The sequence below is a fragment of the Giraffa tippelskirchi genome, chromosome 11, assembly GCF_054371585.1.
Source record: "Giraffa tippelskirchi isolate mGirTip1 chromosome 11, T2T-mGirTip1v1.2.pri, whole genome shotgun sequence".
Lineage (NCBI taxonomy): Eukaryota > Metazoa > Chordata > Mammalia > Artiodactyla > Giraffidae > Giraffa > Giraffa tippelskirchi.
This window is the reverse complement of record NC_137285.1, coordinates 100,748,938-100,771,795: the sequence shown is the minus strand read 5'-3', so window position 1 is coordinate 100,771,795 and position 22,858 is coordinate 100,748,938. Positions and strand designations below refer to the sequence as shown.

Genomic DNA, 22,858 nt, shown 5'->3' with positions numbered 1-22,858 from the left:
AAGAGCACCCCCTGGCCAAGATAGAACAATTTGCTCAATAATATTACTCATGATAGTATTGGATTAAAATCAAAGAATAAAATAAACATCCATTTGAGTCCATACTAATATAAATAAATATCTGAATAAATAAATGGTTAGGAAGAAAGGGAAAACTCTTCTATGCAAGAGAAATTCCATTAAAGGAGTAGGAGAAATAGAAAATTACGACTTGAACACCATAGTAGTGATTGCTACAGGCAAGATCCATCCATGAATGCTGAAATTAATGAGCAAAAGTTGATGGAGAAAGAGGGTTGTTGCATGGCCTCAAAGTATCTCCCCCAAAATATGTATTAATTACTCTAGTGATTTCAACATGTGTATATATCCACACATTCTTTAGATTTCTCCCTCCAGGAGGTGGACCTGAATTCCTCTCATGGACAGAAACTTAGTGACTCTAATTCTAACAAACAGAGAGGGACGAATGGTTATTTTCCAAGGTGAATCCTGGCATACTTCAGCATAACCAACTGGCCAAGGTTTACATCACCAGTAGAAACTGATATCTGTCTAGGCTGACGTGATGTGAGAAGGGCTTCCCCAGTGGCTCAAGTGGTGAAGAACTGTCTGCCAGTGCAGGAGATGCAAGAGACGTGGGCTTGATCCCTGAGTTGGGAAGATCCCCTGGAGGAGGAAATGGCAACCTGTTCCAGTTTTCTTGCCTGGAAAATTCCATGGACAGAGGAGCCTGGTGGGCTACAGTCTGTGGGATCACAAAGAGTTGGACATGACTGAGCACACACGCATGCAAAATGTTGTGAGAAGGGCACATGACCTCTGTGGTATTCTTCCCCCAGATCCATGACCTCAATCAATTTATGTGAAAACATCAATGAAACCTAAGTGGAGGGACATGTTACAAAACAGCTGACCAGTACTCTTCAAACTGTCCAGGTGATGCAGTGGCATTTACAATGTTAATTTCAGTTTTGATCATTGTGCCATGTTTGAATAAGATGTTCACATTAGGGGAAAGGAGGTTATAAGAACTCTACTATTTTTGCAACTTTTCTGTAAGTCTTAAAGCATTTCCAAATAAAATATTCAGAAAATGACACCTCAAGGGCATAGAAAAGTTAAGGTAAAAAAAAATGGTCAGTTGAAGTCTCTCTTATTCACTCATTTATTTGATCATTCATTCAGCAAATATCTGCTGCCAGACACTGTATGGAATCCTGAGGATATGGTGGTGGTATAAAAGATACTCACATGCTCTTCCTTTGCAGAGCTTGGGACAGTGCTTCAGTTCAGCTCAGTTGCTCAGTTGTGTCCGACTCTTTGCAACCCGATGGACTATAGCACGCCAGGCTTCCCTGTCCATCACCAACTCCCGGAGTTTATGCAAACTCATGTCCATTGAGTTGGTGATGCCATCCAGCCATCTCATCCTCTGTTGTCCCCTTCTCCTCCCTCCTTCAGTCTTTCCCAGCATCAGGATCTTTTCCAATGAGTCAGCCCTTCGCATCAAGTGGCCAAAGTATTAGAGCTTCAGCTTCAGCATCAGTCCTTCCAATGAATATTCAGGACTGCTTTCACCCAGGACTGACTTCCTTTAGGATGGACTGGTTGGATCCCCTTGCAGTCCAAGGGACTCTCAAGAGTCTTTTCCAACACCACAGTTCAAAAGCATCAATTCTTCAGCGCTCAGCTTTCTTTATAGTCCAACTCTCACATCCATACATGACCACTGGAAAAACCATAGCTTTCACTAGATGGACAGTGCTTGGGTCAAAGGAAATATTTGGTCATCCCTTGTTTCTGTTAGTATCACAGTTTCATGGAGCATGTAGAGGTTTAAACAGGTGCTGAAATAGGACAAGTGGTGTGCTTATGGGAGCACATAAGAGTGGCACTTAACCCATCTGTGAAAGACTGTAAGGGTTCCCTGGTCACCCTTTGCAATATGAGTAAATTCACTGTTTAGTCTTTCAGTTAAAGTGTTTGCAGTGTTTGCTATGGGAACAACATACTTATGACCTAAATTTAGAAGTTGATTTCATCTTCTTAGTTTCTGAATGCCTTTAAAATAAGAACAATGTCATAATTGTTTTTGTGTGCCTCAGATCCAGAGGAATGCGACATAGTTTTTTGGTTTGTTTGCTTTTTAGTTAATTTATTTGTCTGCTTCGAGTCCTGCGGCATGTAGGATCTTTGTTGCATTATGCAGCATCTTTCATTGTGGTGCACGAACTCTCTGTGATGCATGATCTCAGTAGTTGTGGCTGCCTGGGCTGAGTTGCTCTGCAGCATGTGAGATCTTAGTTCCCCCACCAGGGATCGAACCCGTTTCCCCTTCCTTTCAGGGTGGGTTCTTAACCACCAGAGAAGTCCCACTACATAGTTTTTGTATGAGACCGAAGCATCCTCAAATCCGTTTGGGTTAGAATCATTATTATTTTGAGTTGTAACAACAAAAAAATACATAACATAGGATATGAAGATGCCACTGTGATTTTTGAAAAATTGAGTAGTAAAACTGCATTGGAGTCCATGAAATTTTTGATGTTAAAAAGATGTTCTTGATTTACACTGAAATCAGAACAAATATATTTGCAAAAGGATTTTCATTGTAGCATTTGTTAGAATCATAAAACTTAGAAGCAATCTAAATTTATAACAAGAGCAGGATGTCTAAATTACTTTTCTGGTATACTTATATGATGTATCATAATTTAGTAATAAAGAATTTTATACACACACAGACAGGCACGCACACACATTCACATGTACACCCCATTTATGTAAAGAACTACACTAAAATATTAATAATGATTCATTCAGAACTGTGGAATTATTTCTTTATACTATATTTTACTCAGAATATACATAATTTTTATAATTAGAATAAATTTTTGAGAAGAATATTAGTTCTTAAAAGTGGTCACGTAGGGGTCCCAGGACTCCTAATGCAGTGGTTGAATAACAAATGCCTTCAGTAAGATGGGGCTTCTCTGGTGGCTCAGATGGTAAACAATCTGCCTGCAATGTGGGAGACCCGGGTTTGGTCCCTGGGTAGGGAAGATCTCCAGGAGAAGGGAATGGCTACCCACTCCAGTATTTTTGCCTGGAGAATTCCATGGATAGTGGAGCCTGCTTGGCTATAGTCCATGGAGTTGCAAAGAGTTGTACACGACTGATCAACTAACACACACACAAGATGAGAATCCTCCCCAGAAAGTTCTTAGGAAAGTGAACCCCAGTCATCTTGTGTGGCATAAATAATAAGTTTATATTAGCTTCATTTTTGTGTACCTTTTCTCAGTATGCTTTTAAATAATGTCTTTGATAGTTTCGTTCAGGAAAAAAAAAAAAAAACATTGCTTCAGTAATACTTTGGTAATTGCTTCGGTGCTGAAGTACACTCTCAGGACACTTAGCCCACCTCATGGCTCCTATCTCATGGCTTGTAAAGTCTCAAGCATTGAAAAGTATTTGGCCTGTGTAACAAGTGAGTGAATTTTACATTGCAAATTCCTAAAAGGTGCTGATAGTCTCATTAAAAGCATTTGGAAATCTTTTCTTAAAATCGATTATAACCTGGTAAATAAGCATGATTCCTCATCTGTCAGTGTCGGTCATTCTCATGTGACCATTTCACCTATTGTCAGCAACTGTGGCCATCATTATTCCAAAAACCTAGGTCTGACCTAGGCCGCTCGGGTCATCAGGCACAAAGCTAGAGATCCACTGGCCACACTGGGAGCTTCCTGATAACAGTATGCTTAGGTTTCAAACCAAGGAAGGGACCGGTTCTTAAAATGCTGAGCCCTGCCTGCCCAGACTTATTCTATGTCCCTAGATCATTAGAGGCTGTTTTAAGACCAAGCCAGAGAGGCCCTTCCAAGCACTTGCAAACACGAGGTTGAAGAAGAGCTGCCATCTTGAAAATGGAGTAGATGATGGAGACGCAAGTCAATTGATAAAGGCGCCAGGGCTTGAGACAGAACTAAGCAAATGGGAGGCTGGAACCAAGGTGAAATGTGGAGGAGAGGCGTGGAGCCAGAGGCAAGGATGCAGGAGAGTCCAGGAGATCTTTGGATGACATGATTTCTGACACGATCGTAGTCTTCTGAGGAACCCTTCCTTTAGCTCCATTTGGGCTGTACTCAGACTTGAAGGTGTAGACTTTTAAGAGGCACCCTAGGCCTGCTTTTTTCTGTAGATAAAGCAACTTTCCCTTGGAGAAAAAAAAATCAAGTTAGAAAGTTGACTTGCCCTCATCAAAACAAACAAAAAAAAGCTTTTCTAGGGCATCTATAACTACCATTTGGTTTTCTTAATGCAGTGAGTTACAAGTATTTAAAAAATGAAAATATTGTGCTTTTTATCTTCATTTTCCCCTAAGCTAAGACTCTTCCTATTGAAAGATGAATGGAGAAAACAGCAAGTATGTAAACCTACCATATCTCCTTAGATTTATTTAGCCTTTGCCCTCAAAGAGCTCAAATATCTTATTGATCTTGGCTGTGTGTTATAATAAAAGTAGATTTTTAACCTCTTTTGACCTTAGCTCCCATGACAAAGGGTCACCAGAGATGGTGTTGGACCCAGGGCTTAGTTCTGAGCCTCACTGTATTATGTGGCCCAAATCCTCAACAGATGGTTGAGCTCCAAAGCAGGTTCTAGATTAGGTAGGGACGCCATGGTGACACCATGCCTCTGGGATTCTCTCTTTGACCTGTTCACAGGCCTTTCATTGAGTCTTGTTTACCATGTTTTTCTTGTGGTTTGTGACAGATAAGAATTGTATTGATTCCTAGCATCTGCTGGCAGTAACCTTTGAAAGGGCAGGCGATGCATCACCACAGAATTTTATCTATCGATATCAGACTAATAGAAAGACAGGGATGACATCTAATCACAACACTGCTGGAAGATCATAAATCTGCGCTGATATGGTACTAGTAATGGGCAGTAGAAGAGGGACACGGATTAACATTCGGATAAAGTCAAGGGGACATTTAGAGAGGAAGGACAGGACTTGGCTATGGGGAAACTCCTAATGGGAATGGTCACCCTCACGGAGACCTGGAAAAGTTAAGTATCTTGATGTAGACAGCTATGAAGTGTCATAGCCCTTCTCGGAGCCTCAGTTTCCTCATCCATAAAATGGACACAGTGAAGGATTCAATAAGATGTTGCCTGCCAGTTCTCAAACTATGGTCCCTAGGGTAGCAGCATAACATTGCCTAGGAATTTGCCAGGAATGCAAATCCTTGGGCCCTGACCTGCCAAATTTAAAACCCCAGAGTGGGGCCCAAGATTCTCACACATGCCAGAACACATGGAGAACCACAGGTGTGGCAAAAGAATCAACACGGTGCCTGGCACAGAGCTACAGTTCAGAGAAACAGCATTTAGTTAGTGTTCATTATTATTATTATTTAGCCCTACCATTTATATTAATAATGTATTCTGCTTACAAACTCTACAATCGTCATACTTTTGTTGACTCACAGATGAATTAGGAAAATGAAATGTTTTCTGACAGATCGACATCAGCGACATGTAAGCAGTGCCATAGAACTGGATATCTAATTCCAGCGCTCTGAATTACAAGGCTAGAGGACACCAGAATCCTAAAGGTTAATGTTCTAATGTGTGCTTTGGACATATTAGTGCTTTTGACATGTCAGGAAGCTTCCAGCCTGGATAGTGAATAGTGCAACAATTTAATAACATAAATGGAGTCTGTCTGATTCTGCAAAGAAACGTCCTTCCTTAGGGCCCAGAATATATAGTCCCTTCTGTGGCTACACTCACAGTATTTTTAATCATTTCATGTTTTTATTATACCCCAAGTACAAGGTGTTACAAAGAGTCCCTGGTGCTGGCAGTCACTCAAAAATTGACAAATCTAAAAGGTGAATAGAACAGCAAGTAGCCCATTAGAGATTTTCTTTTCTCTTTTCTGTATTTTTTTTTTTTTAAAGAAAAACCTTATAATGTCGGAAGCGTTGATTTTGGCATCTTATACATGAAAAGTAGTAGTAATAAAGTTCCGCAATTGTTGCTCTTTTCTCTGCATAAATTATGGCTGTGCACAACTGTGGAGTTTTTAACTGTTTTCCACCAAAGTCCGTAATTCACACACTAAATGTGACAAGCGTGACTGGCCGTAAACCTAATGACTTTTTAAGAGACTGAAATTCAGAACAGTATTCTCTCTGAAACTGCACTTTGGTAACCCCACAGAAAACCCTTCAGAGATCTGCTCCCACTGCAAGAAAGGCATCTGGGTGTGCCAGCTGTCAACATCTTAAAAGCTTTCATATAACACACAAGTTAGAGGAATGAAGTGAGAACCAATTGTCATCGCCGTTTATTAAGCAACCAGAAGAACAGAAACTCAGCGGTGGCAATGACTATTGTGTTGGTCCATCCTCTCTTCCCTCCCGTCAAAAAAAAAAAAAAATTATTAAAGTTTGCTAAGAAACTTACACAATAGTCAAAATTCTTTTTTTATGTTTTAGGCATTTTATTTTAACTTTTTATTTTGTATTGTAGTATAACCGATTAACAATGTTGTGACAGTTTAAAGTGAACAGCGAAAAGACCCAGCCATACATATATGTGTATCCATTCTCCCCCAAACTCCTTTCCCATCCAGGCTGCCATATAACATTGAGCAGAGTTCCATGTGCTATACAGTAGGTCTTTATCGGCTATCCATTTTAAACATAGCAGTGAATAAACTTATGGTTGCTGGGCGGGGGGGGGGGAGGTGTAGTTGGGGAGTTTGGGATGGACATGGTTAAAATTCTAAGTATATAAAGTTTCAGAGTGATAGGAGAGAACCTTTCCAAGCTGAGGTTCTTAGGCTTAGGTGAAGGCTTTGCTTCTTTGCTTTCAAGGTAAGTGTCATTTCTTCCAGTGAGCAGCTGCTAAGGATGCTGTTAGCCTGCATCCGGAAGGCAAAGCACATTCGCTCCAGCAGCTGGTCCAGGTTGATCCATGGATGTTCATTAAGAGGCTATGGAAAAGTGAATCTCTTGTTTACCTTTTCTCCCCCTGAGCATTCTACGAGGCTCTTTCTGTGCTCGCTTTTTTCTGCCTCCAGCTTAAGACTCTTATTATTTCCCTTAAATGTCTTTTTATGTCATTACCTGTATTTTTGCAGCAAATTTTATCTCCTGGACAGAGAGTGAAAAGGCCTGCTCTAATGGGATAGTGTAGCTCCCCCCCCTCCCTTCAGATCATATAATTGAATCTCATCACTTTCGTAACAAACCTAGGCAGCCTCTTTTCAGTTTCCAGTTTGGACCGCTTGTTTTATTTTCCTGTTTGTTGTTTTGTCTTCACTGGCTCAACGCACACGAGCACAAAACATACAGTAACAATAAAACCGAAGAAGCAAAAATTAACTGGGTGCTGCGTGCAAAGTGACAAACCCACTGAGTGTGAGAGCATCGGCTGGAAGAAGTCGGGGGTTTCTTTGCAACTGAAAGCAGAATAATCTATTTGCTTTGGTTGCAGTCAGCCAGCTGCTTTGAGAGAGGATTTTTCATTTATGTAGTGGTTGTTCTGTGAAACTTGAGGAAGAACCCAAGGTTCTAGTTCCTGTTGACTTTATGAAGCACCCATGTCAATTTATCACCATCATGCAAACTTGAATTTTTAAGTCAGTGTTTATATATACAGAGAAGTTGCTGAAGCTGTGTTTATCCCTGGAGGTGGACCTCACTTGGCCATGGGGATTCACGTTCTTCTTCATCCCATGGCTCACTGATTACTAGTTTCCTTGAAAACTATTGTCCAGGAACAACACACTTCTTTCTGTGATCTTCCTTGCTTAAGCCATCAGTCTCATTGTTTATGATCATGACAGAATACTATACTATAGGCCAGAGCTCCTCCAACTGTAATGTCCATATGAATGATCCAGGTCTCTGGTTAAAGTACAGAGTCTGACTCAGTCGGTCTTGTATGATTTAAGATTCTGTATTTTCAATCATCTCACAGGGATTTTCAAAACTGCTGGTCGACCACACTGAATAGCAAGGCTCTACTGGGAATGAGGGCTTCCCAGGTGGCACTAGCGATAAAGAACCCACCTGCTAATGCAAGAGACATAAGGAGATATGGGTTTGATCCCTGGGTTGGGAAGAGCCCCTGGAGGAGGGCATGGTAACCGACTCCGGTATTCTTGCTTGGAGAATCCCGGGGACAGAGGATCCCAAGGGCTACAGTCCCTGGGGTCACACAGAGTGGGACACGACTGAAGCAACTTAGCACACACGCACGCACACAGTGGAAATGAGGGCTGGGGTGGGGGCAGCAACCAAGTTTCCTAATTCTCTTTTTGGTACAAGTGAGGCTACAAAAACCCCTCTCAGTGGTGATCATTGGTGATCAGTGATGAGAATGCATGTGTAATCTGCCTTCCAGCTCCTTCTGATCTTTTCTTAGAAGGTCACTAAACACTAGCTGGAGTTAAGCAGAGATGACTGAGGAGTACTCAGGGCCCCCTTGAAGAAGCTGAAAGCCCACTGATGTGCCTCACCTGGAAAGGCTCCCCATCCTTCCTAATCTCTCCCTCCTTTCACCCTGAGCTCTGCCATCCCCCTCTGGATTCCCTTACTTGGCTCTTATCAACTGCGAGTACTCAGTGACTGAAGTCTCTTAACTGATCTTCTTGACTCCAGCCTTTTCCCACCTCCTGTTTTCCCTCCCTCTCTCTGCACAGACATTATCTTTCAAAACACAGGTGTGATCATATCACTCCCTGGATTAAAATCACTTAATGGCTCCCTATTAATTACAAGATAAAGTGCAAATTCCTTAGCCTGGCATACAGTGTCCTTCAATATCTGGACCTAATGACCTTTCTAGAAAGCGCCCCTTCCTGTCCCTCTTCAGAGCATATCACACTCTTTCCTTTGTTCTAAACATGCCGTGATCCTTCCTTCCAAAGTCTCCTCTTCATCCTCTCTGGAATATGCACCCCCATCCCAACAGAGTCATTACCACCTCCTCCAGATTCCCATAGTTCATTAGCATCCTTGTGATTAGTTTTCACCACACTATGCTGTCCTTTTACATACGGATGTCTTTCTCCCTCAGAATGTCAGGAACTTCTGGAAGCAGGGCTGTTTGCTCTGTTGACCACTGGAGGCACATTATTAAGGCCTTTTTCTTTTCAAGAGCCTTATGAACATGGTCAAACCATGGAAAGAAAATGATTAGCTTCAGAATACAACAGATGATTGGAATTAATCATTTCAAAAGCAAAATTATGAAAATTCTTGATATTTTTAATTCTTACTCACAATTATATTTAATGTGAGGTATGGGTACAGGGCTTCCCAGGTGGCTCAGTAGTAAAGAACCTACCTGTCAATATAGGAGACACAAGAGACTCAGGTTCGATCCCTGGATCGGGAAGATCACCTGAAGTAGGAAATGGTAACCTGCTCCATTATTCTTGCCTGGAAAATTCCATAAAGAGAGGAGCCTGGCGGGCTACAGTCAATGGGGTCACAAAGAGTTGGATACCACTGAGCACACGCACGCACGCACATACACACACACACACACACACACACACACACACACAGGTACAACTTAATGTTTGATGTTAAGAGACTTGTCTCCACAAATAAGAGTGCCTCAGCGTAAAGGTGTTAAAGCCCTTCATTAGTAACTCCACTCAACAAGCATGCTCTATAAACTGACCCTGTATTATGCTTTGAGAATACAAAGATAAAGATAGTATAACTATTCTCAAGGAGCTAAAATAATAATTTTTAGACCCATTTTATATGTGTAAAACCTGAGGCTGCCAGAGCTTAAGTAACTTTTTCAAGGCAGTGCTAACAGTTGAATCTAGATCAACATTTTTAAGAAAAGGAAACCACCCTGTAAAGGATGATCAAAGAACTGTTCAGTGTCACAAGCACCAAGGATAACAACTACAACGCACTGTGAGCCAGAAGTCTAGGAACATGGGGAGGTATCAGAGCTTCATAAGGAAAGCGAATGACTTCCAGTGGAACCCTGCGGCATCTTCCGTGGTCAGTTTACCTGCCTTTAGACACAGCTTAGATGGATTGGATCAAGTAGCATTAATATTAGAAATTACTGTCAGTAACAAAGTAGTGTAAGTTACCAATTTTTATTGCTTTGCCTCCTGCATTCAAAACTATATTTTTCCCTAAGAATGTCTATTAGTGTCAAAATAAAATTGTCAAACTAAGCCAACTATTATTGTTAATTAAATTTTGTCTGCACACTTTTCTTTCCTCCAGTGTTAAATGAAGGGGGAAATTGACACCCCCTTCATGCCACAGTAACATAACACACCGCTTAGTGAAGGTTAGGTTTCTAGAGACCTCAAACCTCCCAGATTAGTAAGCAGGAAATGTCTTAGCACCAGTAGCTTTTTCAAAACTCTTGCACTTAGTAATCAAGGAAGGAATTATCTTCCAGAAGTGACAGGCAGCATTGGAGGGGAGCAGCAAGGACATACACAAGCCTAACAGGAATGCGATTGTATACAGAAGGGCCACATAGTCCTACATATGTCATTAACTCATGGCATCCTCTCTAGATAGAAGCATAGGACAAAGAAAGTGGCAAGTCAGCAAGCTTTGTGAAAATTGTTTTTGTTTCGTTTCATTTCGTTTTAATTTTGGCCTTCAGAGAGAGATTCAATGATATGGAAAGCTCACGTTTGTGGAACAGCATATTTGGTAGCTAGGTATCTGAGGTGTTGACAGTTGAAGTTTTCCAGCAAGGATGTCATGTGTTACATGACTAACCTAATGCAACCTTAGAGCATGGAGAGTGTTCACTGAACTAATTATGGCCATATAATTAAAGGAGAGAAACCATAAGATAAACCACAGATTGAACCTAATTTCAAATGTCCAATCCTCTGCCAACATCTGCTATTTACCTTATACTTTTCTTACTGAGAATGGTTTTAGTTTGCAGTTTAACATCAGTGATGGAGATGTTTTAATTTAGTCTGTGCTTCTTAAAGTTAGCCTTAGAATGAAAAGAATAATAGCTAAAGCTCTGAAATTGAAAAAAAAAATCCAGCACATTATGGAAGCTCCTAAGAAGCCGTATAGACAGAGACTGCACGGAGACAGTGATGATGCTAATGAAGAAGTTGGAGAAGGAGAAGATTGTATCCTTTAGTTAGCATTCATAGAGCTTGAAAAATAATTTTACACACATTTTCTGACTCGATTCTCATAATCCTCTGGGAGGAGAGACACCATTTACCCTTTTTAAAATGTGAAAACAAATTCAGAGTTTTTCCCAGTTTCATCACCAGTAAGCTCAGAACTACAGCACTTATTCCTGTTTTTCAAGTCATATGGTCTCATTTTCCTTAGACACCCTCTTAACAAGTAAAAATAAGGCACAAGTGATGTCCTTATCACATAGCTCTAATTTCAGTAATGATTAATCAGCAGCCCACATTCAGATGATACTAATCAAGTTATTTTCATAATAACACCACTTCGGATAGCTGCAGTGCATGTCTGACTGACATAGGCTTTGCAATGGAGACTTGGTCCAAGTCAGGAAAGTAGACTCTGGAATCTCCTTTGACCACTGTCCATATGCAATTTCTTCATCAAACCCTGGCTAAAGAAGCACCTTCTAACCTGTATGTTTCTTCCCAGATTCACTGGGACCAGCAACTCAAGAGCCCAGAGGTTAAAAAAAAAAAAAAAAACCTCTTGCCTTAGTAATAATAAGGGCCTTAGTCACAGAACCCAACTTTCCAGCTAAAAAATTGTCATTTCATAAAATAGTCCAAAGCTGCTTGAATTCCTGATAGGAGACGTGAGTGAGTTGAATGTTGCCACATTATCCAACATGATGATTATCATGGCTTTACAGGTGTTTCTTGAACAAACCATATTAGACTCACTTGGCATACTCTCTAGAATAAGAATGTGAAACGTCCGTCCCCTCCCATTTCCCCGTTTTCTGTTTCTGCAGTCATGTCACTTGAAGCTGACATTCACTCTGAGTCCGTATCTGATGTGTTCCAACTGATATCCTTACTTGCTTGTCCTGTCGGCTCTAAGCTTTAAATTTGGAAGGTTTTCAGTGGCTCTTGTTGGAAGGAAAAAATGAACTAGGAGATGTAGAGAGAGACTGCTATTACAGCCAAATTTCAGTCACATAGATTGTCAATACTAATGAATGCCCTTGAAGCAGATACTGCAAATGCCTGAAGTTGGAGTTGAACTGCCTTATGAGTCAGAATCATTCGGCAGAACAGACACCCTCTCTCTAAATACTGCTGCTGCTGCTGCTGGCTAAGTCGCTTTACTCGTGTCCGACTCTGTGCGACCCCATAGACGGCAGCCCACCAGGCTCCTTCGTCCATGGGATTCTCCAGGCAAGAATATTGGAGTGGGTTGCCATTTCCTTCTCCAGTGCATGAAAGTGAAAAGTGAAAGTGAAGTCGCTCAGTCATGTCTGACTCTTCGCGACCCCATGGGCTGTAGCCTACCAGGCTCCTCCGTCCATGGGGTTTCCCAGGCACGAGTACTGGAGTGGGGTGCCATTGCCTTCTCTGCTCTAAATACTAACAGCCCAATATTTAGATTCCAGTTATAGAGCTAATTGAATCGCTGGAGCATATTGTAACATGCTGATTGCTGATAGGCTTCAAATTCCTTCTATGCTGAAAATATTATTTTAGTTTTATTCCTAAATCATATAAATGAGATACAGTAGATTCTTTCATTAATTCCCCACCATTCTTTAAGTAACATACAATAAAGCTTCGTTAACATACTGTAATTGTGAATAATACCAGAACTAAGTAGAGGGAGGTTTGGATTTTGGTTCCAACCACTTACTTGGTCCCTCTAAATCTCAGTTTCCTCATCTGTATAATGGGGATAATGATAAGATATGGAACCACATAGGACTGTTGTGAGAATTAAATAACATAAAATAGTAATATAAGATAACATAAAAAAACAATGCCTGAGACATAGAAAACATTTTAAAAGTATATTAGCTATTGTTATCATGCACACAATTAAAATAATGCCCCCTCCAGAAATAATGGGAGTTTTCTTGATATTAAAAGAATTAAAATAATAATGAACCCTATAGAAAAGAAATAATTTGTTTCTCTTGCCTCCAGACATGGAAAAAAGCAGTCACTTCCCTTTTCCTTTCTGTGTAGTAATTATTGTTATATGTGATAGCCTTGTGATTTTAAATATCTTACACTAATTGTTAGTCTTTTAACACCCTGAAGGCAAATGTAAAGAAAAAAAAAAAGCTTTTATTAAGTTGAAGCAAGTGACCTGGTTTAATAATGGTATCTCTTATCAATGGGAAAGGTGATATTAAATTAGTTGCTTAAAAGCCGGGTATAAAAAAATAGGGCAACTACAGGTGCCATCTTCATTGAGGTTCTAAGGAAATTCAATATAAAGCACTTTCTAGAGGGACAGTTACTAACAGCAAATATTGCAAACAATCTCCATCTCTAATATGCTTAGAACACAAGGAAATTGAGAAGTAGCAGTTAAGAAGTGATCATAGTAGAGTTGGCTGTGTCCATAGCTTTGAAATCCTAAATTTCTTTTCATATGGTTAGAAAAAAGGCAACATTATACTTTCTTACAGAGTGAGGGTTCATCAGAGACTGCTTCAGTGTGTATAGTAAATGGCTTGGCTACCAATATCTCTTCTGGGGTATGGAAGAAGTCCCAGTTCCCTTAAATCTTTAGAGGAATAATAGAGCCTAGTATGTGTATTGTCGTTTGTGGTTTTCAAATATTTTAATACGTATTTTGCATTTTCATCATGTAAACCTTTTGTTTTAGTTATGAATAGCTTGTGATTTGAGAAATGTGGATAGTTCTATATGTGAATTAAAATCATCCATTCCCATTACCCCAGCCATCAACTAACTTTGGGACCAGTGACCACCCCACTGGATGCTGTGAAGGTCTGTGCTTCGTTAGTTACCAGCTTCTCCCTACAGAGATCATCCCTTTTAGAATGTGATTTTCTTTCCCAATAGTCCATGCTCATGGACAGCAGGATTGTACAAATAGTTTTCACTCTCAAAGTAACCATTTAATACACCCCAGAGAATAGAATATCGTATTATCGGTTCATTAGCAAAGTGGTTGGTGCAGAAGATCAACAGTTGGCCTTCAGCACTGTTTCATCTGAAAGAGACAATGTATTTTGAAATGCTGGAACACTCCCCAGCTTTGAATTGCTACTGAAGCAGCTCAAAATAAAACTGCTATTTTATTCTTCTTTTGCCATAAATGAGCATCACAGAATCAAATCCATTGAGAAGAAATTCCTTGCTTTGCCAACACAATTAGTTTTGTAAGAAGCCTCTGTCTTCAGATTGTTCTCCTCCAAAATCCAAGTTGGATGGCTGTGGTTATTTTTTAATTAATATTTTTTTAAGAGCCCCTTTTCTCCCAAGAGCCTCTAAGCAGATTTAGCAGGCTTAAAATGACTCTTCCACAAGGTGATTTCAATGCCATCTTACAAGCAAATAAAACAGTGACTTTCCTACTTTATTGGCTCAATTTTTCCCTCTCTCTTTTAATTCTCCAAAATCCTGTCCACTGGAGGGAGTTTTTCTTCAGGGTGAGGATATCTTCTCTCCAAAAAAGATGCTATCTTTTTGATGAACAAAAAGACCATGAAACCCGTCCAACCGTGAAAAGGAGTAAGAAGAGAAAAAACATTTCTGTGTGAGGAGCAAAAGGATTCAGTGATTATTATTATCTTGTATGGTTTATTCTTTATTCTCTTTCTTTGATTGCCTTTCACTTCTTGGATAAGTGGATTTTAATGGAAAAGCTAATTCAGATCTTCACGTTTAGTGGATGGGTATCACTCCCCACAAACATTGTATAGAGGGCATTGCACCTCTCCACTTTATGGAATCAGGCAGCTCAGATCATAAGCATCGTAATTGCTTGGCCCCCTTAATGCTGTGGGCTCTGATTAAAAAGTCCTATTGAGCTCAGAGTCTTTTAAGAGGAAGGCAGCTAATGTGATGGTTAAAATTGAAATAGCATAGGCAAAGATGCTGTAACTACTTTTCTTTTGTCACAGTCTTCCTGGAAAAGAGTTTTCACACATCTAATCAATGTTTCCTTTCACAAAAGAGATTCTCATCCTATATGTAAATACCAGTTGGACAGTGCTTGACCACAATTCTTCAGCTTTAATGCTAAAAACCAATAGACCCAAAGGTAAGAAACAGCTTGATGCTTATTAGCCTTTAAAGTTAAGACTTGCGTCACCTTGGGTTTGGCATGGTATAAGGGCTCATTCTCTTGGCAGAGAAAAGCAGAAACAGCTCTTCTTACAAATGAAATAGCGCAAGATTAAAGGATTTCATGGGGACAAGAGAATCTTGACATCATCCTGTACAATAACCTTTGTCCTGTTTTCAGTCCCGACCACTTTCTAGTTTGTAAGTTGATGGTGGAATTATCAAAATCTATTCATTAGGTAGGCTTTGTTCACCTTGGAACCATCAAAATCTTGGGTTGGGAAATTTGAAGGCAAAATCTGGCCGTGCTGATTTTCAGAGCTACCCCTTCTAGAAAGGATATTATTGCAAGACATGAGATTTGCAGAACCAGACCTTTGTGTAGTTGGTGTGGCTGAATGTGCTGTGGCAAGTCACCACTATGAGCTTCAATATTCTCAGCTGTCCCTCCTTCGTGTGCATTTTGGAGTTAAAGGTGAAATTCCATCTTTAACCCCCTTATGGTTGTCTGAACAGTGATTAATGAACTCGATGTGATTCCTTGCAGACTTTTCAAAGAGTGGATGAAGGATGGAATTTCAGCCTCTTTCTTGAAAAAAAAAAAACACCAAAACCAGGGCTTTTGCATCATACAGCTTTTAAAATTAATGTCCTTTCTTGAATGTCAAGAAAACAAAGGGAATTTCTCAGAAGTGTATGCAGCTTGACACAATAGGCCTTAATTGGTGTCAAGGAGATGTTGGGATGAATGAGGAAATGCCCATTTAGCTGATAAGACTGAAAAGTGGAGCCTTGTTATGAGCTGTCATCTCAACGTGTATTTAAACTATAGCAAAACTGAAACATATTTGCCATATAGATCATAATGACTCCAAAGGAGCCATTATACTCTATTATGTAATTACATAATCAAAGCATGCATAGTAATCAGCTTTTGGAATTCAATGCTAATCAAACATACCTATAGTATGTGTTTAAGCTAAAATAGAGAGCGTTAATTTGCCATTAGTCAACTAAACAAGAATGTGTATACAGAATATTCATGAATAGCTTAATGTTGTGTCAGATGATATTTTTTGTTTTGTATTCAGAGGAAATCAACAATTTTAATTGAAGAAAAAACCAGCACTGAAGGAAGATTACTCTTTAACTTGCTGTTCAAAAATTTGCCTCACCTTTTACTGATTATAAGAGGAGATTAGATTAAATTCAACATTTTTTTCCCCCTCCATTAGCTCTAGTGATACAACAGTTACTACATTACATGAGATTCTTAGGAGATCCTGACTATCTCCATGCCATAGGAGAAAGTGTTACCAATATTACACTTGAAACAAGCCTTTAATAAATATATAAACCAGCCTTGAACATGTATTACTTTTGTAATTAGAAACAAATCAATAAATGTTATTTAGAAATAGCCAAGAATAGAAATACCTTGATGAGCCGTTAGGAACTGTGGTCTCACACTTGCCTGTGGCCTCACACTTGCCACATGATCTTATGTATCTCCTCCCTGGATCTCACTGTCTTCATCTGTAAATGAGAGAGTTGATCTGGAGGTTCCTTTTAGTTGGGTTGCTTTGATTCCACAAGGGTTCTATGAGAAAGAAGATGACATAAAGGAAATATTTTGGTCCATGTCACATACTGTTGCCCACTCAGTTATTTATTGAATTGGTTTAGTTTATTCTAACTCTTAAGTTTATGAACTGTATGGTTTGCATTCATAATTATTTTGACTATTGAGTAGACAGTTCTTGGAGCAGACAATCAACAGATTCTACTTGTGGGGATGGCAATACATGGGTGAGGATCAAAAAGGTTAAGAGCAGCTTTGTAAACAGCAGACAGATTGAATGCTTTTGATTTTAAATGAATATTCAAGTATTCACAAAGGTTGAAGTATTGCCTCTCTTTGAAATAAAGAATTGTATTTATGTTGAAGTGTGCGCGCCCTTAACCTTAATACATGGTTGATGGGCCCATCTTTTTCGACACTGATTCTCACTGCCTTTTATTTGCACGCTGGGTGACCGAAAATGTTACTGTAATATTTAAAGGGGACTAAATTCTTTCATCAAAAGCTTTCATGGCTTGAACTTCATATAATTTATTTTCAAATTACTTTTACTGTAATTCTTATTAATTCAAATAGGTTTCTGATTTGATATAAAACTCTGTAAATGGAAGGAACAGTTTAATGAAATGAAAGATAGGGTTGAGTCTTTTAAAGGAAATGTACAAAATATGCTGACAATAATTGCTTAGATAGAAATCAAATCTTAATGGCTTTGTTAATGATTTGTAGTGAACACTGTGTTTACGTTGACTTGGGAGAACGTAAAGCAGTTAGAAAGATTTTTCCCTCTGGATTTCAACAGAATCTTCTCTCTCTCTTTTTTTTTTATTTTTTATTTTTTCTCTTCCTGAAATGTACTCAGTTCGAGTGCAAGCTCTCAGAAAAGTTAGCAGGAATTGCAGTGCCTCTACCGGTGATGGTTGTATTTGGGTTGGGGTAAGGCATTTTTCTTTCAAGTTGAGTATGTAACTGACATGGTTATAAAAATGGGATCCAACTGAAATGAGAATGGGGGAGAAAACATATGAAGTTTTAAGACACAGGGGTCACATACAACAGGAAAGAAGGGCTTCAAAATCATGCAAGATTTTTTGACTCTGGAGAATCTGAACTCAGATGCCTCTTAAAGGGAAAGAATTGACAATCCCAAACCTTGAATTGGTGTGAAATTTCAAGAACTCTGGTGGCTTTTTTAAATTAGTAACTACCATGATCATTAGCAAGATGGTTTTTTTGTTTGGTTGGGTTTTTTTAGACAGCCTGTACTGTTGGTTTCACTTTTGCCTATTCAGACAACCTGACTGTGTTGATTTAATGTTAGTTTCAGTCTTCCATACAGCAGAGGGTAAAAAAAAAAAAGAAAGGTTTCCCTAATATGATTTTGCTGCTAAAGGAATAGGTCAAGGGACTTTATTTGCTCTTTCTCTGGGCAAACTGTTCCCAGTGAAGAGTCATCGGTGCTCCTCGAAGTCAGTAAGAGTTTACATAGTTGCCATAGTATAAGCTGAATCCTGTTCTAACTGTGACTTGCCCTTTTATTATAGACTTGACTGGAGAGATTCCCCCAGTGTAAATGAAGTGCTTTATTTATTAACAGCCAGGCGGTGGAGGCCAGAGCTCTCCGTGCTGGCAAATGCCGGCCATGCAGTGGTAATAAAGGCATTCTGCAGGGGCAGAGTGTGCCGAGTGCTGAAAGAAGGAAGCAGCGGTAAACAAGGTGTTTTACATTCAGGACGGGTTCTCTCTCATCCTGAAGTGTGTAATTGTGTTCTGGATAAATTACGGAAATAAAAAAAAAGTCAGAAGTTGCTCACAGGGAAATCACCCTCTTTAAAAACAAGTAAATTTTCCAAGGCAGAGCCAGTAAGAACCTTGGCAGCAGACCCTGAGTTTGGCCGGTTGAAAAGTACAAGCTGTATGGGCTGGAGAAACTGACAGAACTGGATTCTAACACCAGTTTGGCCACCTAGCTTAATTACATTAGACAGCTTATTTCAGCTTCTCTGTGTCTCAGGTCCTTCAAGTTGGGATATTGAAAACTCCAGGAGTTTGAGAAGGAAAAGCATTCAAAGCCACTGAGAAAGCGCCTAGCATCAGATCAACTTATGTTTCCTTCCCCCACGTCCCTGTGCCTGAGAATGCCATTTCTCCTTTCAGCTCCTTGTTTGAAGATTTGCGTCATCCCCCAGTTCAGGCAGTTCTCTTGTTGGTCCAATAGATTCCAACCCAGGCCAGTGTTCTCTGTGATGCCATTTACATAGTGTTTGTGACTAAATGAGGTTTCAGGAAAGAATCCAGGAGTTAAGTCAATTGATGATTGAATTAATGGGGGATTTATGAGTCCATTGCATCCACTCCAGCCCTAACCACCTCAGCTGAAATGGTCTTTAGTGGTCATCAGAATAAATTTTATCTTTTTTTCTGCTTTAGATAAGATGCTTTTTCTTTCTTGTCATGAATATCTTGGCAACTTCTAGAGTACTATGGGAGACTTGCTTGTGAGTGAATGGGCCTCTAATGCTGAAGTTTTGTTTTTAGAATTTGTGGGGCGAGTAGGCATGTTATAGGGAATTCAGTTGCTGGTCTAAATTAAAACCTAGTTTCGTTCTGTCTCTTAAACCTCACCCACATATACCAATTAGCAATCAAAAATGCCTATACGTGTCAGACATTGTTCCACCCTTAAAATAAATTACCTTGCTGCTAACAGCCTTATTTAATGGCTATGGTTATATCATACCTGCTTGAAGCCTCCTTGGTTTCTTTTGCCCAGAGCATGTGCTATTTCTACCTTGACAGTATATCTGCTAACTGAGTTTTAGAAAATCAGAAAGGTTTTTAAAATGGATTATTTAAGAAAGGCACTAGAGTTGCCTGTTTGTATCCTTCTGCTACACATCAAATTGTGTTTTGTAACAACCTAATTGTCATGATATCTATGTCAAGGGGAAATTTATCAAGTCACAGTGCACCCTTCTGTTTGGAAGAAATATTTGAGGATGTGAGCAGAAATTATTTTTACATAAAGGCTTCAGATGGTTAAGAGGACTGACATACATATCGTATTTTCATCACTGTCATTCACTTGCTTTGCCTCCAATAAATAGGTCATTATTATTCCATTGCAGCCATCTTCTGATGCTCCAAATATGGAGCTCTGTTTAATATAACTACTGTCCAACTGACCCATGTAATTTATTGGTGATTTTTACAGACTGATACCCTTGGGCCACCACCATCCATCAAGGCACTTTGATATCTTTCAGCACTTATAATTTTTTAGCATTAGTATTGTAACCATGTTAACATAGCTAGGAACTGTCATTTTCTGAGACACTGGATTTTAGGTTGGCCTTAGCAATTTCATAAAAAAATACAGTAATGATGATGATACCACCATGGACTTGCAGAGCATGTTATGTGCCAGAGCACAGCAAGGGCAAACATTTGCCGATGGCAAAAATTTTACCTGAATGATTTACTCAGTAATGACACATTAAAGGGATCTGGTCTTATATTACTTAATTGTAAGTAATAAATAAGAATGTTGAGACTTTTTAAGAATGAACAAAGAAATGAAAACTTCTCTGGTTCTGTTGTAATACTTATCTTGCTTAAACTACAAAATCACGGTCAACTCCTCTGCTCCCATCTCCTTTGCAAATGTTTCATAACCTTAATATGAATACAGACCAAATATACTAGGGTTCTGAGTAAAGACTAAAATTAGAGTGTACAGTTATTCCACAGAAACCATCCCATTAGAGCATAATTGAATTGCAGTTGGCTTCAAGTCCTAGTATCTGCAATGGTGTGTGTGTGCGCTCAGTTGTGTCTGACTCTTTGTGACCCCATGGACTGTAGCCCACCAGGCTCCTCTGTGCATGGGACTTTCCAGGCAAGAATACTGGAGTGGGCCGTTTCCTACTCCAGGGGATCTTCCTAACCCAGGATCGAAGGCATCTCCTGCATTGCAGGTGGATTCTTTACCACTGAGCCACCTGGAAAAGCCCCCTGCATGATGTAGTCAGGATCTATAAGGCCAAAGGGATTAAGGCCTTTTGCTGGATAGCCTTTCCATGTGTTCCTTTTATAAGCTGAAGATTCCTATTTGTTGCTAATAAACTTCCTTGAGGTAGAAGAAATCTCCACAATCCAGCGGACCAGTTTGGTATTCTGATCTCCTCAAGGCAAGTCCCATGACTTGACACTGTATAGCATTGGAATCATGCAGTTTAATGTTTCCTTAATTTTTGTACTAGATTGGGTTACTGGAGGAAATAGGGTATTGCCCTTTCTGTACAGACCTTCTCAAGGGCCAGCGAAACCACCATGAAAAGCATGCTTGATTGGCAGGAATTCCCTGTCCCTTGTTCTGTTCTCAGATCAGGGAATAAGCTGCTCCCTCCAGCTGGGTTCTGAATTCTGTGTTTGTCACAGTAATCCACCGAGGAAAAAATAAACGTCCCTGCTTTTCCTCTGATCACTCTTCCTCTTTGTTGTTATTCTCTCACACTCTTCAGCCCACTAAGCTTTCACTGCTGGATCAAGCTGGGGAAAATTTACCTTTTTACTCGCTACAAGCCCTGTGGGCCTTGTTCTTACACCCAGGTTAATTCCCTGGATCAGAGGCCTCAAGGTTGGGTTTCATTTTGGTTTGCTCCTCAAGCATCAGGAATTCTTGTTTATCTGTGGCTCTAATAATTTTTTTTTCTTATCCCTCTAGTTTCCTCTTTTCTTATCCTCTCCCATAGGCTGGTCTATTTCTAGTTGGATTTGGCTTAAAGCCATCTGAGACACCCTTTCTCACACTTCCCCACTGTGTCCTGCCAAAAAAGGATCCTTCAGCAGAAATATGACAGCAGGTGGAAATCCTCCATTTACTCTAATTGCACCTCTATTTATGCAGTCTCACTTTTTTTTTAGAATAGTGTTTATCTTTGACCTTCGTTTCTTAATGTGACAAAGTTTTTTTTAGAGAGTGAATAAGCCGCCCTGAGTTGATGCATAATTACCTAGAGAGCTCCTTGAGTGCAGGGATCATGAGCTTTCATTCTTGTATTCATACTACCCCCAACACCTATAGTCGCTTAGTTTGGATCTGACATCTAGAGAAGTGATGGTGGTGATGATAACAGCTCCCATTTATTCAGTTTTATGAGAAGCTAGACACAGGGCTAAATGCTTTACATTTATTATCTTTCTTAATCCTCCTAGCAGCCCTGTGAGATAGCTTTTCATTACTGTCCCCATTTTGCAGATGAGACACAGTCTCAGGGACTTGAAATAGTTTGCCTAAGATCTTACAGCTGAAAAGCAATCTCTCTTGTCCCCTTCCTGATTGGCCATCATACCTATCGCCTGTACTCTACCTTTTATTCTGTAAGTGGGGATTAGAGATCAGTTTTCACCAACACTGCAGCTTCTTACAGGCTAGGACAATGTCATGTACTTCTGTATCCCCTGCTATGCCAGGTGCAGAATTGGACATTCAACATTATTTCATCTTTTGCTTTTGAAGTCTCCCCTCCTCCTACCTGTGCTGTGGATCATTGAGGACATTTCTGAGGGCCCCTGGCTGCTTTGCTTGTCTTAGAAGCAACAAACTAGAGCAGATCTGGAGATAATCCAGGTATCAGTGGACTGAAAGCCTAGACTTTTGGAAATTTTCTGGGGTTTCCCAGGTGGTAAAGAATCCGCTTGCCAATGCAGGTTACACAAAAGACATGGGTTCGATCCCTGAGTCAGGAAGATCTCCTGGAGTAGGAAATGGCAACCCATGCCAGTACTGTTGCCTGGAAAATTCCATGACAGAGAATCCTTGCAGGCTAGAGATCATGGGGTTGCAAAGAGTTGCACACGACTTAGCCATTAACAACAACAACAAAGAGCTTTTCTAACTGGCTGGAAGAGGGTAGTCTATAGAAAGGGCGTGGTTCAGAGTTGCCTGGGGCTTTGGGTGAGTCATGAAGAACAGGGTAACAAAC

General features: G+C 39.9%; 1 protein-coding gene across 6 annotated transcripts in view; it reads left to right on the top strand.

The window, feature by feature from the left end:
• CADM1 (cell adhesion molecule 1) overlaps window positions 1-22,858 on the top strand; it is a 346,709-nt gene that overhangs the window by 257,098 nt on the left and 66,753 nt on the right. The window lies entirely within an intron of this gene.